The sequence below is a fragment of the Callorhinus ursinus genome, unplaced genomic scaffold (assembly GCF_003265705.2).
Source record: "Callorhinus ursinus isolate GAN/ISIS: 27379988/994484 unplaced genomic scaffold, GSC_fseal_2.0 scaffold25, whole genome shotgun sequence".
NCBI classification, from domain to species: Eukaryota; Metazoa; Chordata; class Mammalia; order Carnivora; family Otariidae; genus Callorhinus; species Callorhinus ursinus.
The window spans coordinates 39071918-39083071 of NW_027397087.1; the positions used below are offsets into that span (position 1 = coordinate 39071918).

Genomic DNA, 11154 nt, shown 5'->3' on the forward strand with positions numbered 1-11154 from the left:
AGTGTGGGGGTGGGGGAGCTACTTAACAGACTGAGCCACCCAGGTGCCTCTCTTTGTTCTTTTAAAGACCTACAATAAAGAATAAAGTCATGAAATTTAAATCTTTACAGGTAGTTAGTACTGCTTAAAAAGAAACTAAAAAAAAAAAAACTCAAAAAAAAAATTGGGTCCTAATGATACTGATTCTGTAGGCAGAAAATGAACAGGAAACTTTAGTCCAATTCAAAAGGTATTAAAAATTGTATCAATGTTAACTTTTTTATCTAGATCACTGTACTACAGTTTTGTAAAACACATTTGGGAAATCTGGGTGAACGTTATACAATTCTTTGCAGTATTTTTGCGACTTCTTTTGAAGTCTAAAATTATTTCAAAATGAAGTAAACAAAAATTTTAAGTATTAATAGAATGAGAATAGGGCGCCTGGGTGGCTCAGATGGTTAAGCGTCTGCCTTCGGCTCAGGTCATGATCCCAGAGTCCTGGGATCGAGTCCCGCATCGGGCTCCCTGCTCCTTGGGAGCTTGCTTCTCCCTCTGCCTCTCTCTCGCTCTCTCTCTCTGTGTCTCTCATGAATGAATGAATAAAATCTTTAAAAAAAAAAAATAGAATGAAAATAGGAAAGAAGGAAATCATTCTGTAGTCCTATTCTAAAGGATATGAACATTTATGTGACAAGGTTCTTTTTTTTAAGATTTTATTTATTTAAAAGACAGTGAGCAAGAAAGAGCACGAGCAGGGGGGAGGTGGAGAAGCAGAGGGAGAAGCAGACTCCCGCTAAGCAGGGAGCCCGACGCAGGGCCCCAGGATTATCACCTGAGCTGAAGGCAGATACCCAACCGACTGAGCCACCCAGGCGCCCCGTAACGAGGTTTCTATAAATTAACTGAGAATGGTCTAAAACAGACTGAGCATAAATAACAGAAGATAAGCTAGCTACAGCTATCAAGAAAGCACTGTAAATAGGACTTGAGGGGCGCCTGGGGGGCTCAGCCAGTTAAGCATCCAACTCTTAATTCTGGCTCAGGTCATGATCGCAGGGCCATAAGATTAAGCCCCCCTTCGGGCTCTGTGCTGAGTGTGGAGCCTGCTTACAATTCTCTCTTGCCCTCTCCCTATGTCCCTCCCCGCCCCACACTCTCTTGCTCTCTCTCAAAAAAGAATAGGACTTGTGACAGTTAACAGGATAGGCAGATGTGTCACTTAACCTCTTCCTGTCTTTTATCCTATTAGCTATCCGTCTGCCCCCACACAGGCCTGGGCATGTACACCTTTAACCAGCTTTGTATCCTCCACTGTGCATAGCATACAGTCTTGTCTATGGTAGAACTCAAATCATTCACTCACTCATGCATGCACCCTCTAATATATATTGAGCACATACTATGTGCCAGGCATTTTTCTAGGAGCTGGGGATATAGCAGTAAACCAAACAAAAATCTCCTCCTTCATGAAGTTTGCATGAAGAGGGAGAAAAAGTACACAAAGTGTTCAGAATACTAGACAGTGACAAGTGCTAAGAAGAAAAAGAAGGGTTTTTGAAATTTTATATACAAGTGACCAAAGAATACTTCACCGATAAGGTAACTTTTGGGTAAAATAGTAGAGAGCTAACCATGTGGAAATCAGTGAGGAAGCATTAAAGGTAGAGGGAACAGGAAATGCAAAGACCCTGATGCATATATGTGCTTAATATTTTCCAAGAATAGCAAAAAGGCTGTATAACTGGAACAGAATGGAGGAAAGACAGACTGGTAGAAAATGAAATCAGAGAGGTAATGGGGTTGGGGGTAGTAGGTAAAGAGCATATTGTGTTTCTTCTCAAAGGTCATAATAAGGACCCAAGCTTAATAATCAGACTGAAATGGGAAGCCACTGGTGGGTTTTAAGCAGAAAAGTGACATGGTCTGAGTTAAGTTTTAAGACTCACTTGGACTGCTGTGCTAAGAAAAGCCTAAAGAGATGCTGAATAACAAAGCAGAGGGAACAGTTAAGGTAACTGATAATCCAAGCTAGAGATGTACTTGCAATCACTGCTATAGTTGGGAGTAGGGTGGTGATGGTGGTATTAAGTGATCAAATTCTGGGTAGTATTTTGAATATAGAGCAAATAGGATTTGCTGAAGATCAAATATAAAAAAGACGGAAAAAAGAAGTCAAATGCCTAATAAATATCCAAGAGAAAATATGGAGTGGGCCACTGGTTATGTTTAGTTACAGTACAGGGGAGAGGTCCCCAGTTAGAGAAATTTGGAAGTTATCACCATTGTTTGGATTTTAGAAAGGTGATGGAGTATACAAGGTAACTCTCCTTAATTAAGCACATTCACATTTCTGCATCAAGTGAGACAGCCTAGACCAGGCTGGTGGCCCTTAATTAGTTGTGGAACCAAACTTACCAAAAAACAAAAATTCTTGTGTTTCAGAGCTGCAGATTAGGGATTACAGACCTGTATATCCTTCATTAGCCTCAAGTCCCCAAAGATATCATATCAGCAGGACTGAGGAAGCACCCGCAGCCATGATGCTCTAAGTACAAATAACATGGAGACACACAAGACGGAAAGGTGGTGAGTAGTACAAAAGCAAGAGAAGGGAAGGTCAAAAAAGAGAGGTATGCCTTGGAAACTGCTACAAATAAATGTCTAACTTTGAAGCTAATTGCAACTAAACAGATGTAGCCTCTAGTTAACAAACTTTAAATTGCAATTTGAGTTCACTTTGTATACTTTTTATCACCTATTATGTGCCAATATTATCCTAGGCACTGAGGCTATCACAAAAGTTAAGTCCCAGTCTAGATGGACTAAGTCATTGGTGCAGCTCTTGCTGAAGAAAACCAGTTGCCCCACAAACGTATAGGGACAAAAACCTCTATACGTTTGATTATATATGAGAACAAATCTCACTAGGCATGTCTTTTGAAGAAAGAGACCCAAAAAGAAAGTTACATAATTAAAGGAAGCCAAGGTTTTTCGGGATTTTTAACATGTTGTTAAAAGACAATTAAGACAGATAATTGTCGCGCCTGGGTGGCTCAGTTGGTTACGCATCCGACTCTTGATTTTGGCTCAGGTCATGATCTCAGGGTCATGGGATCAAGCCCCACACTGGGCTCTGTGCTAAGCAGAGTCTGCTTGTCCCTCTCGCTCTGCTCCTCCCCTCCCCGCCCCTTGCCCTCTCTCTCTCAAATATATAAAATCTTAAAAAAAAAAAAAAAAGTGGCAGGGGGCGCCTGGATGGTTCAGTCGGTTAAATATCCGACTCCTGATCTCAGCTCAGGTCTTGATCTCTGGGTCATGAGTTCAGGCCCCACGTTGGAGGAAGCCTACTTAAAAAAAAGAAAAAGTGGCACAAAACCAAAATTCTATGAAATATTTGTGAAGAATATAACTCAATAATGGCGGAATACAGACTACCCTGCTGGGTATGCTGCTGGAATACCTTAACCTTAACAAAAGAGTATCCAGAATTATTTACTTAAGCTGTAACCAGAAAAAGATAAAAGTCCCAAGATAATACCTCTTCTACCCACTTACTGAAGTACAAATAGGAAGACATGTGAAGGAAAGTAGGTATTAGTAAACAATAGTTGGCCATACTACTCTATCTTGAGCTTGACAGGGTAACCGGGACATACGTGCCAAGTCTGTAATTTCTTCACTATGATTCTTAAACACCTTCCAAAGCAGTAGAAGCAATCAGGTCTGTAAACTGAAGAGAACAGGATTCACAAACTCTGGAAGAGACTACAATTAATGTGCAAATTTCAACATAATGCCATTCCTTCTAACACCCCAAAGCACTCTCTGGGGGTACTTTTGAGATGTCTAAGATCATTCATTTAACAACCTGCTTCAGGACGCCTGGGTGGCTCAGTCGGTTAAGCGGCTGCCTTCAGCTCAGGTCATGATCCCAGGGTCCTGGGATTGAGTCCCACATCGGGCTCCTTGCTCGGCAAGGAGCCTGCTTTTCCCTCTGCCTGCAGCTCCCCCTGCTTGTACTCTCGCTCACTCTCTCTCGCCTATGCTGTCTCTAGCAAATAAATAAATACAATCTTTAAAAACAACAACAACAACAACCTGCTTCAACTGGATCTATGACTTCAGGCTTCACCCTCCAGTTGCTCATTCAGTGTCCTCTCCTCCACCACCCAAGGTAGGTTCTCCCTCCTCTGAATTCCTTTCAGGTCTCTGTAGTGGACTCTTACGGCACTCAATCTCCACTGATGTGTAGTAAAATCATCATGTGAATATTTGCCTTTCCTTCTAAGAATGTAAACTTTTCCGGGACAAAGACTCTTCCTGTGTCACCCCAGGGCTATTTAAGAAGGTGGTCAATAAATGGGTGTTGACTCAATTCCCCTTTAGAATCTGAGTCCCAATTTTTTCCCTCAAAGCTGCTTTCAAAAGCACACTGCTAGGTCCTCAAAAAATTAAACACAGATTTACTATTTGATCCAGCAATTCCACCTCTGGGTATATACCCAAAAGGATTCAAAGCAGGTACTTGAAAAGATTTTTATATATCTGTTTATATATATAAATATCCATGTTCTTTATGGCATTATTCACAATAGCCAAGAGGTGGAAACAACCCAAATGTCTACTGATGCATGAATCAACAAAAGGTGATATATACATATAATGGAATATTAATCACCATTAAAAAGGAAGGTAATTCTGGGGCTCCTGGGTGGCTCAGTTGGTTAAGCGACTGCCTTTGGCTCAGGTCATGATCCTGGAGTCCCTGGATCAAGTCCCACATTGGGCTCCCTGCTTGGCAGGGAGTCTGCTTCTCCCTCTGACCCTCCCCCCTCTCATGTGCTTTCTCTCTCTCTCATTCTCTCTCTCTCTCTCTCAAATAAATAAAATCTTAAAAAAAAAAGGAAGGTAATTCTGACATGTGCTACCACATGGATGAACCCTGAGAACATTATTCTAAGTGAAATAAGCCAGACACAAAAGGGTAAATACTGTATGATTCTACTTATATAAGATACCTAGAGTAGTCAAACTCACACAGACATAAAGTAGAATGGTTGAGGGATTTAAAGGGGCTGTTTGTTGGTGCACCTGGGTGGTTCAGTCGATTAAGCAACCGACTCTTGATTTCGGCTCAGGTCATGATCTCAGGGCCCTGAGCTCGAGCCCCATGAAGGGCTCTGCACTCAGTGGGGAGTCTGCTTCTCTCTCTCCCTTTCCCTCCCTCTGCCCCCACCCCTGTGCACACACTCATGCTCTAAAATAAAATGTTTTTTTTTTAAGATTTTATTTATTTGACAGAGAGCGAGAGCAGGAACACAAGAGGGGGAGTGGGAGAGGGAGAAGCAGGCTTCCTGCCGAACAGGAATCCCAAAGCGGGGCTCAATCCCAGGATCCTGGGATCATGACCTGAGCCAAAGGCAGACGCTTAATGACTGAGCCATCCAGGAGCCCCCCCAAAATGTTTAAAGACAGATAGATAGATAGATAAAGGAGCTGTTGTTTAATGGGTACAGTTTCAGTTGGGGAAGATGAAAAAGTTCTGGAGATGGATAGTTGTAACAACTGCACAACAAAGTGAGTGTACTTAATGCCAGTGAATTGTACACTTAAAAATAGTTAAAACAGTAAATTTTGTTATATATATTTTACCTTGTTTTTAATAGCACACTGCTCCTTCTCTGTTTACTATCCTTAGATCAGACATAAATGAAGTGTAGAGTTAAGAGCAGGGACTCTGGAACCAGAACACCAGGGTTCACATCTGTCATGGCCACTTACCACAGTTCTAATCTGTCACTGTTTCCTCATCTTTAAAACAAGGACTTCGTAGCACCCACTAGACAGGGTTATCATGAAGATTAAGTGGATTAATAAATGTACAGTGCCTAACTCAGTGCCTGGGACATAATAAGGGCTCAATAAATGAAAGTTCTTACTGGGGTGTGTGGGTGGTGCAGTCGGTTAAGCCTTCCACTCTTGGTTTTGGCTCAGGTTGTAATCTCAACCTGAGCTGGCACGCAGTCTGCTTGAGATTCTCTCTCCCTCTCCCTCTGCCCCTTCAGCTCATATGTGTGTGTGTGCTCTCTCTCTCTATAGGATAAATAAATCTTTATTTTTTAAATTAAAAAAAAATAAATCTTTAGAAAAAAATGAAAGTTCTTATTTTTCATATAGACAGAGGATATAGTTTTAAAAAGCATGTTAATGGGGTGCCTGGGTGGCTCAGCTGGTTAAGCAGCCGGCTCTTGACTGCGACTCAGGTCATGATCTCAGGGTTCTGGGATGGAGCCCCCGCACTGGGTTCCGTGCTCAGCAGGGAGTCTGCTTGAGGATTCTTTCTTTCTCTCCCTCTGGGCCTCCCCGCCCCTGTGCCTCCCCCCACCATGCACACGCTCTCTCAAATAAATCTTTTTTTAAAAAATAAAAAGCATGTTAACTATCATTTATCATTTTTAGGAGAATCTACAGAAAGTAAAGCTTAACAACTCTTACTAGTATTACAAGGAGAAAGCCTTTTTTATTTTAAACATTTTATTTATTTGTCAGAGAGAGTGAGCAAGAGCGCGAGAGAGCGAGCAGCAGGCAGAGGGAGAAGCAGGCTCCCTGCCCACCAAGGAGCCCGATGCGGGAGTCAATCCTAGGACGCTGAGATCATGACCTGAGCCGAAGACAGACACCCAACCAGCTGAGCCACCCAGGCGCCCCGAGAAAGCCTTCTAAAGCACTTCACTAGATTACTGAATGACATGGACATAATCTTTTAATTCTGACTAAAATTTGCAGCCATTACATCTGCCTTGAAAAGATCTCCAGTTATCTTGTCTGTACTTAAGATATAAACAGGACTATGCTTTACCAAGAATCTTATCAAATTATTACATACCTCTTTACACACACACACACACACACACACACACAAATCTTACTCTTAGGGTAAAACCTTCTTAATTACAAAATGCCAATCTATCAGGGTCTTAACTCTGACAAAACTATAGTCTATATCATACTGCTATTTGGAAAGGTAAGAAGCATTTATAAAAACTTCCCTAATATAGTACATCCAGGTTCTTACTTGAATCCTTAAAGCATATGTGGGACTTCTGACCCTGGTGCCCCAAGAGACAACATATTAAGGGCACGACTTAGGTCTTCCGTGTTTCCCAGCAGACAGCACTGCAAATGGTGTGAACAACTTTGTGTTGACCAAACCTTCCTCTCCACTATCTCCACTATCTTTGGCAGTTTATAACATCAGAAAAACACCCAGGCTTTCTGTCTCCACACCAATTCTAATACAGTCACTATCACTCAAATGAAAAAGCTACCTTTGCCATTGCTACTTCCTTAACTGAGATAGGACTTACTCTCTTCACATGAATATAGGGCAGGACATCAAGCTCTCAGTCCCACCTGAACAAAGCACAAATCTAGAATTTAACTTCAGGTATCAGTCAGAGGGCTTGCTCAGATATTAGTCTATAAATATATTCCTCCGTGTTTATATTCTCAGAAAAAAATATCAAAAACATGTAATTTCTCTTAAGAAAAGAGAACGTATCAAGTCAGAGCAAAAACCTCATTTAAAATAATTCATTATGGGGAGCCTGGCTGGCTTAGCCAGAAGACCATGCGACTCTTGATCTCCTGAGCTCAAACTCCATGTTGGGTACAGAGATTACTTAAATTAAAAAAAAAAAAAACACTTAAAAAAATTAAATAGTTCATTAAACATGAAATGTCCTAAGGCAACTCCCCAATACAGGTTGGAGGGCAATGCTATGAAAGTCACATACACAAAACTACATTAGTCCTCGACTTCACCCTCTGTAACAAAACAGGGCAAGAACACTATGTTTTACAGAATATAAACAGAAATGGTCTAGATGTTCTAACAATTACATAAAATCAGAAGAGAAGATTTTTCAAGAACACCTCGTTACCTAAATTGCAACTTATTTGTGAAATTAAGCTTACATATCAGAACCACCTGTATGTACAATGAAAGCTTTCAAAAATGCAAGAGCAGAAGAAATCAAGAGTATTTTATTCAGTCTGAGTTTTTTTTTAAATCATCTTTTATAAACATATAGTTTTTTTAAATAGTAAAATGTAAATCCAACCCTTCCTTTTCTAAATCTCAGCTTAGTTAAAGACTTTTTCTGGCTAACTGGGTTTGAAGTCCTAAGACACCTAACAGTGGCCAAGTCTAACTACCCACCACCCTATTGGCTCAAAGGAAACCCCGCCCCGTACAGCCATAGTAACTGAACCTAAGGGAACTCCAAGAAAGGTTGTCCCCGGCCACATTTCTAGTCTCTGATGACTCTCCGCCCCTCCCCCCACAATCACCGCTGCGGAAGCATGGTCACAGCACGAGCAGCCACTCCACTGCAAGACTCCCAACGAAAGGACCTTGAGCACCTCGCCCCAATAATTACAAGCGGCGGTGACCGTGCTCCCACTCTCCAAGGCTGAACGGTGCCATCTATGCTGCGTGGAGCTAAGACAGACAACAGCTCTGGCACACAGCCCTCTTGCCCCAGGCAAAAGGCATGGCCGAGGCACAAGAGTAAGTCCTGACACCTCCGCAGCTCAGAGTCGGCGGGAGCCCCTCCCACCCCCACGGAGACGTAGGGCGGGGCAGATCTGGGCGCCGCGACTCCAAGCCAGACCGGACAGCGGGCTTTCCCGAACCCCGCCTCACTTGCCAAGGAGGCGGAAACCGGGGGGAGGGGGGAGGGGGGAGGACGGCCTGGGGGAGTGGCATCGCCGCTCCGTACGGCCCCTCCGGCCAACCGGATCCCGAGAAGGCGGAGGAAAGCAGACTTCACGCCCCCTCCCTGCCGCGCCCCGAAACCACACGCGGGAGACCCCTTGCCCGTCCCCCAACCCCAGCATGCCAGTGCGCGGCTGCCCAGCTGAGGCCCCGCCCACCTCGGGAAGCTAGGAGGGGTGGTCGACCGCAAACAGCACTTAGCCAGGGCCGGCCCCGCCCCTTTCTCCACAATCGCACGCGCGCGCCGGCCCCGCCCCTGAGCGGCGGCGCGAGAGCCCGCCCCCTCCGCGCGCACCGGGACTACGCTCTCCTCCCCCTCCCGCACGAAGAGCTACCCCGCTCCGCCCCCCACCCCCCTCACACATCCACACACCTCCCGCCCGTCTGCTCTACGGGAAGCCGAGGAGGTCAGGCCCCCTAAAAATACACACCCTCGAGTCCAGCGTTACCCGCCACCAGGCTCCCCGCCCCGACCCTGGCCCGGCGTGCTCTCACCGCAAAGCTGCTTCGGCCGCTCCTCACTGCGTGTCCCTCTCGGCGTGAGCCTCGGGCTCAGCAGGGAGGCCCCGAGAACGGCGCAGGCACAGGCCCGCCGAAGCGGACTGGCAGCCTCCTCTCCGCTAACGAAACGGTCACAGGCCCCGGTGCCCAGACTGGGAAGGAGGGAGGGAGGGAGGGAGGGAAACTCCGAGGGGGGAAGGGGAGGGGGGGAAAGATGGAGAAACCGTCTCCGCCGCCTCTACCGCCGCGGCCGCTTCTCTGTTACCCGGGAAATCCCGCCCACTCCCCCGGCCCGCCCCGCAGAGGGAAGACTCAACTTCGCTCCGCCACAGGCCGCATTATCCGCCCGTCAAAGGTTTAACCAATCGCTGTGCCCTGCCTGCCGGCTGCCCGCCCCTTCCCCCTCGGCTGGGAGGGGAGGGGGAGCCGCTCACCTTCTCCACGCCCCTATTGGCGGGGAGCTTCCCTAACTCAACCCCGCCTATTGGAGGCGAATTGCTGAATCCCACCCCCACGCCTCAACACTATTGGAGGAAGCAGGGGAGCTCTTCACGTCTCATTGGAGGACTCCACATATCCCGCCCCGTGCGGTCTCAGCCACAGGCCCAACAAGTCGGCTCCCGCCCTCGCCGGTCATCGCATTGGAAGGCTACCCCTGGCTCTCTCGCTGCCCCAGGAAGGTAAGTAACCGATGTGGGGTAAAATGTCCGTAAATGAGGCAGGCCCCGCCCCCAACCACCCGATTGGATATCTCGGCGCCGGTAGCAGCCTCCATTGGCCAGGACGCCCGTCTCGAAAGGAACTGACTCCGCCCCGCGTGAGGAGGCTGAACCTTAGCAGTCCTTTTGTGGAATGTTTACACTAGAGACTGAAGTGCAGAGAGTTCCAGGGCCCGAAACAGGAGGGGGCGCGGAGCTCAGCAGCTGAGATCCGAAGCCTTGGGATTTGAAAGGGAGAGACAGCAACACACCACCGTGGAGGACCCCTTACAAGAAAAAATAAAAGAAAGAAAGAAAACCTCATCCTATCCAGTTCTCTCTACAATTTACATTTCCGCACGCTGCTTCCTTGTAAACACAAATATCCGGAGCAACCGGACCCGTACAACTCCTTTCAGTACGTACAGAATTAAGAGCTGGAGACCCAAGCCGAAAAATAGTCCCAGTGGTTGCCAACCCGCAGCTAGTTTTGGCTGCACACTTCTAACACCGACAATCCCTAAACTTGAGTATGCAGTCCTAAGAGGGCGGAGATAACCAAAATGAAGGCAGGGCCCTAACAGCCACCGCCCTGGCAAGCCTCCGGAAGGCGGAGCGTGAGGTGTAAAGCGTTTGCGATCTCCAGGGTGTATCTGGAGGCATACTCGGACTCGAACTGAGTAAGGAGACCAAACAGGCCACAGCATAAATGAACCTTCACCCCACACTTCATACAAAGAATAAAAATTCCACAGTTGGTGACAAAAGATAAGAATGGCTGTTCACCTACTCCTCTGGCCAACAAGTGTTAATGGCAGTCCCTAGGCCTTCTCTGTGTAGGTTATAGTGCTTCAAACACACAGAGACAAAGTGCTTGCAATGCCTAGGTTGCTTTTATTTATTCACCAAATGGGGCGGAGAACGGACGCTGGCCCTGCTTTGGGGGGCGCTCAAGGAGCGCCAGGAAAGGAGGGGGCGGGACTAGAGTTTTCCCGCTCTCCAGCAAAAGGCTACTCCCCCGAGAGCCGTGTCAGTCCCCAAGTGGCAGGCCCCAGGGAACCCGCTCCCAGGTCCTATCTTGTCCTCCCTCCGCAATCCAGGGGAGACGGCAAGGAAACCAGCGCTGGCAACAGGTGGGCCTGACTCCAATGATGGCTTCGAGCCGTAAGGACAAGGCAGTGAACTGTGAACTCC

At 46.4% G+C, this 11154-nt stretch overlaps 1 protein-coding gene across 2 annotated transcripts in view; it reads right to left on the bottom strand.

Annotated features, from left to right (window-relative positions):
• Positions 1-9517, bottom strand: part of SIN3A (SIN3 transcription regulator family member A) — a 66883-nt gene extending 57366 nt beyond the window's left edge. Inside the window, exon 1 of one of the 2 annotated variants that reach the window (XM_025884076.2) lies at positions 9257-9517. The gene's annotated coding sequence lies outside the window, so the exon portion shown is untranslated. Of the gene's footprint in view, positions 1-3638; positions 3745-9256 lie in introns of those variants that run through there. The other variant, XM_025884077.2, reaches the window with a different exon arrangement.
• Positions 9518-11154: the final 1637 nt, after the last annotated feature.